Source organism: Ochlerotatus camptorhynchus, unplaced genomic scaffold (genome assembly GCF_037179485.1).
Source record: "Ochlerotatus camptorhynchus isolate MF236.1 unplaced genomic scaffold, CSIRO-AGI_Acam_v1.1 ptg000014l, whole genome shotgun sequence".
Classification (NCBI taxonomy): Eukaryota; Metazoa; Arthropoda; class Insecta; order Diptera; family Culicidae; genus Ochlerotatus; species Ochlerotatus camptorhynchus.
Window position 1 is genome coordinate 1,496,102 of NW_027040506.1, and position 6,101 is coordinate 1,502,202.

Below are 6,101 nucleotides of genomic sequence, written 5' to 3' on the forward strand. Positions count from 1 at the left end.
TAAAATTTGACCGATGAAAAGTTATCGATTAACCCTGCTATTCTCGCTTAAATTCCTATTCCTACACAAAATACAAGCTCCTGCTGCAGGTCACAAATAAGATTTATTATATAAGACCACGTAGTCCTACGTCACCGTTGCGTACAACCCCATAGGGCTGTCCCTTGTAGTTTTTTGTTATATATTATCTCGATTGCGATCAAGCTATATCCTCAACCGTGTATATTGCAACAAAGCAGGCAAGACTGACGACTGACACCAGACTAAAATTTATATACTAATATTTTCCTTTGAAATTAGCCTGAATTGATGCATGTTCCATTCAGAGTAGGCCCCCGGAACTGGTTTCCGGAAGATCCGGATACTGACCACTTTGGCTAGACTAAAACCAAAGATATCTTATTATCTAGATATCCCACTAATCAATTCCTCAAACAAGGCAATGGATACACCACCCTTATGCCATCTGGTCAGTGCACATTGAAACTGTTGGGAGTCCCCCCCACCCCAAGTTTACCACCAGGGCTCAATAACTGACATGTGTCAGCATTACAGATGTCAGCGTGGATGTTAATGTTCAGCTGAGGGAAGAGGACGATATCATCCTCGATGATCATCATTTAATTGCGATAGCAAGATTCTCACTTTTTTTAGATCTTCAATCATTACAACGAAAACTTACTGAGAAAACAATCACACATCCAAGATCGCATCATGATGGGCTTGTAATATGTTTTGCTTTCGAGTGAAAGAGTTTACAATATCACCACCGGTATCAGTAAGATGCAAATCTCTTATAGTAATTGATGATTTGCGAAACTGTTGCTCAAAATAACCTTTATACGCATAGCAGTATACATTCCCTCTCCCTAATGGGGTGTGTACACTTATGCTATTTCACTAGCGCTAATAAGCCAGCTGCTAGCAAAAAAGGTCACTAACATAATGTAAACTGGGCATCAGCGTCGTCCAGCATGAGATTTCAGGAGCAACTGAAATTCGTGCTAGTTGGCTACTTTCCTATTTCATAACGTAGGAAGGTATTTGTCAACACAGGCCAATGTAAACGCAATCAGAAGCTGCCGAAGCTGAGTGATGACACCGCTTCGTGTTTTGATTTATGCTGTACCGTCCGCGCAGTGGTGTGGGTTCCTACATGCATAGATGTGGTGTGCGTGTTTTCTTCCAACCGCTGCAGTTCAACGTTGTCTCGTCACAAACCGTTTGGCGCTGTTATCTGTCTCTATGAATTCCAAAGAGTGAAAAAACTTAAAATGATCTCTTATACTCCATCTGCAACTTCATGTATTGCGTCACATGCCCAGGTTCTATTAGATGGAAAAGTGGTCATCGGATCCGGTGTCCGAAAGATCCGCATACTAATCACCGTGCCGTGACTGGAAATAGAACGATCTCTGATACTCCTTCGTAGTTATTTGGCCTATGCTGAATGCCCATATTCCATCAGACAAAAAAAGGTCCTCAGAAGCAGTCTCCTGAAGATCCGGATACTGACCATTGAGGCCAGATTACAACTTGGAGAGATCTCTAGCACACATTGATGTGTCGCATACCCATGGTCTATCAGAGAGAAAATGTGATCCTCCTGATAATATCAACTATGCTCAGAACAATACGAATGCTGTTCAGAGTAAAACAGTCGACATCTCAAATTGCTGAACAGTTTATAAAAACGTTTATTGACTGTAAAAAGGTTTTTAGTATTGTAACGTTTTTCTTTTAGTAAGCAATCTCATTAACCTTAGCAAGGCACATGGGATGGGAACTACCGATCGGTGATTTCAACGTGGATTTCTATTTCGATTTGTGTAAGCCCTCTATTACTGCGATAGCTCCGAAGAAACACGATAACGCAGCTATCTTTCGAGAGGTTCCTGAGCAAAGTAGAATGTTGAAACCTGTAGATAACACCAGCAACGATAGACGCCTCAGTTCGGCTGATAATTTATGGCCACTTATTAAAATGTCACTTTTGAAACCACCAACAGCATTATCCAGATTGTTAAGGTTGATTGATTTCGTTTGATAAGGAAAATGTACAGATATCTCTGTTAGCTAAGCGGCAAACCATTGATAAGCAGGCTATGAAGGCTGCGATCTAGCGATAACGGTATCGTGTGTTTGCTAATTAAGTGACGAATTTTGGTTGTCAATCTAAGCTAACAAGCACCCGAGCGCCACTTGGAGAGCGATTTTAAAAACCGTCTATGACATACGAGGAACAAACATTTTAAAAATGTGATTTTAAGCAAGAACAAAATGTTAAACAAATCTATGAACATTCATTGCCTTAAGCGGCTAAAGCGAATTAGCGAAACAGCTGGAAGGAAAATGCTGTGTCGTTTGATTGAATACAAAAATAGTGTAATACTATAAGCTTTAGACTCTGATAAAGATAGGACAACATTAATATAATACTGATAGGACATGGTCGTTGGATCGAACCATTAACTTGTTCTAATGTATAAGTTATCGATTAGCAGTTAATTTATTGAATTTCGAACTAAAACTAGAACGTAAGTAGGATTTTCAAATTTGCAATTAAAAGAGAACTAACAGAAAACAACAAAATAAAAATGAAACTAACTAATCAAGATTTAAGCTCTTTCCTGCGCTTTATGAAAGCATTAAACTTTGTCATAAACATAAACACACAAACTAGAAAAAAAGGAGTGCTTCAACTGTTTTCTCTAACTCTAACACTAGGAACTCACTTAATGAGAACAATACTTTTAACACATACAAGCAAAGATACAAGGCAAACCCAAACTTTAAAACTTTGATAACAATGTTAATTACTGCTGCAGCAGCAATCGGCACTTGCTACTCTCCAGTTGACGACTTGAGCATTAGAATTTCACTTAATATGGATGAATAACAAAAAAAAAAAAAAAAATGTGGACGAACAAAGGACGAAGGGTTTAAACGTACACTTTTTTTTTTGTAACTTATAGGTCTCGTTATGTGGGGCAATAAATAAATGATATTATAAATTGATAGAACAAAATAATGAACGATCCGCAGAGCGTTTATGAAGTGAATAAATAAAAATATCCGATATTAATTGCTGCGGTTGTTTTATTCATGATGGGGTGCAATTGACGTTAGTTTTCCTATCGTTGTGTTAACACAGTGAGAGAGTAAACTTTGCTCATTTGTATGAGAAATTTCTAAAATCGCACCAGGTCACTCAGCTCTGTGGGTCGCTCTGACTGACCTGCACGGACAATGTATCGATTTAAAATTCAGTTGGATTCATCTAAACTTTAGTAGTCACTAAAGGAAAATCGACGAAAATTTGACTCAGTCTAGGAGTATACGTGTGATTTAAAAAAAAAATGTCATAATAACTGAGTAAAAATTACTCTTTCACTGAGTTACGCTAAGGGACCGTGTATCAGCTCAGTTGTTTCACGGCCGCTGAGACTAACTCATTGACTGAGCCACATTTACTCAGTTGTATGGGACCCCACTTTTTTGTTTGCTGAGTAAAATTGGCATGAGAGAAAAAGAGATAGCAATACAATTTTACTCTAATTGAGTAACGGCCATGTGAGTTATAGCGAATTTGTTTATTATTCAGTTCCAACCTGGTTCGGGTATCAAGATCGGTTCTGCTTGTTTTCTGACAAACGTCAGTTTGATCGTTTGTTTTTAAAACCTACCTCAGATTGAGGTTCTTACTGACAAAAAGCTCGATTTCATATCGACAGAGAGCATGCATAAGGGCCTATACGCGATGATCGATTCTCTTCGTCGATTTTCTCTTTTGTTAATAACTCGCTAGATTTAACGTTTCTCGGTGCGTTTGCTGTTGCTTTTGATAGCCAATACAACTTACTACTCTGCATTGAACAAATTCTAGAAAATTGTTACGCTTAGCTGTAGCAATGCAAAGAGAAATTCGATAAAGAGAATCGATCATCGCGTATTCGCCCTTATGCATGCTCACTGTCGATATTGTAGATGCAACGCTCTTGCTGTCTGAGCACGGCGAATGAGAACGACCCAAATTTGAGTTTAGTTCACTCATAATCGCCAAAAGTGCAGGAACTCAGCGATGAGTAAAATTTGTCTCATGGTTTGCTGTGGAGAAAACCTAAAAAATCTGCCGGAAAATGAGGAAATTGACGTAAATTTTATTCAGTCTCGGAGTAGTACCAATAGACTGAGTGAATCCAATCTTGACTTTTCTCAAATTCGGGAATTTTTCCCTGGAAAATCCTGGAAAAACCTGGGAAAATATGAGGCAAATTTACTCATCGCTGAGTTCCTGCATTTTTGGCGATTATGAGTGAAATAAACTCAAATTCGGGTCGTTCTCATTCGCCGTGAGGGCAGTGAGATGTCGCTATTCAGACGATGAGACCAACTCAATTAGGCAAAAAGTGGATTTACTCACAAAGTGAGTAAAATTTTCCTCGATTTTCCATGAAAAATATGAGGAAAATCGAGAAAGGTTTCTAGCATTTAGTAAAATGTTCGTCGAATTCCTCTTGAGGAAAATCTCGAGTAATTCAACTAACTTTGTGAGTAAATCCACTTGTTGCTAAATTGAGTCGAATCCAACTGAATTTTAAGTTGGTCTCATCGTCCGTGTTCATACATGGCATGAACCATTAAAATCTATATGAAGGATGATGTGAAGGAGTATCGGAAGTGACCTCTTGTGGCGTTTATTTGAACTGAAAGTACACGTTGATACGAGAATATTCAACTTTTGGTTAATTAATTTAAATCGGTGTAGCATATTTTGATAGAATTTCGGTTTTTGGTTCTATTAAAAAAATCAAACAATTCTCGATGAACATTTCAAATGCTCCTATCTGCTTTGATCGATTCTCTTCATCGACTTTCTCTTTTCATAACCACTGCTATGCAAACAAATTTCGTGCTTATTCTACCACATAGTTTGATAAAGGAGGTTCTTATCTAGCGTCTAAAACGTCAAATACAACAGGGAAAGGTTTTGCAGCTGGGTTATTGACGAAAGAGAAAGTCGATGAAGAGAATCGATCAATGCAGATAGGACCTTTTGAAATGTTTATCTAGAATTTTTCTGTTTTTAAGATCAATTAGTATAAAATACAGATAAAACATTAGAATACAAATTGTGGCGTCATGTTTATGTATATTAAGGTTGGCATGAGAGGGGGGGGGGGGGGGGGTTACATCTTCAGACCTAGAGCAGGACCACTCCAGAGAATTTTGGAACTAAATACCGGAGCAAACCATTTTTGCACTGCATGGAAGATTCGTGATATTTTATTCAAGCCACGTCTTTGGATTTCTTAATTAATTGCCTGATTGGCCTTCATCTTTTATTCTCGTTTTTGCTTCACGTAAACGTCTTATATAAAGGTTGAATATCTTCATTCGTTTTGAAGATTGTTCATTTTAGAAGCTATGTTAGTGTGCAACTCGTACAATCTTTTCATAATTCTTGATTTGGCTAGGGATCATCCATAAATTACGTGGCATATGGTGTAGTGGTAAGCGTGATTGCCTTTAACTCCAAAGGACCTGGGTTCAATCCCAGTCGGCGCCGTCGGAATTTTCTAAAGGCATAAAAACTCAGATCATGCTTTTCTTCGGACCGGAAGTAAAGCCGTTGGTCCCCGGTCCATGAGTTGATGGGTCGATAAGTAGGTCTAGCTGTGGGAGCTGCCTCCCTGGCGTCGGTGGCATTGGCGCTCAGTACGAAAAACAAGATCGACGGAAAACAAAGCAAGGAAAAAAACTTTACCCACACTAACACAACTTTCTTTCCAATGGCAATCGTAGAGACGCAGAGGTCACACGGTCTCTTTACAACGGTTTTCATACTAATCATCCTTCACCTTTTGCATCGGCCGGCGCCGGTGCTTTTCTATAAATAGCATGAAATAGTGAACTTGCACGTTGAATATGGAATAAGCTAATCCGAAGCGCCATCTATGTGGTTCTCCATGCAATTCCACTTGTTCTGATCAGAAACGGATTAGCAACTACGATATCCACGGTCTTTTTTTTAATAAAAAAAAAACTTAGTACTTATTTAAGGAGAAGCTGGTCATTATTCCCACGTCCATATGTATTCT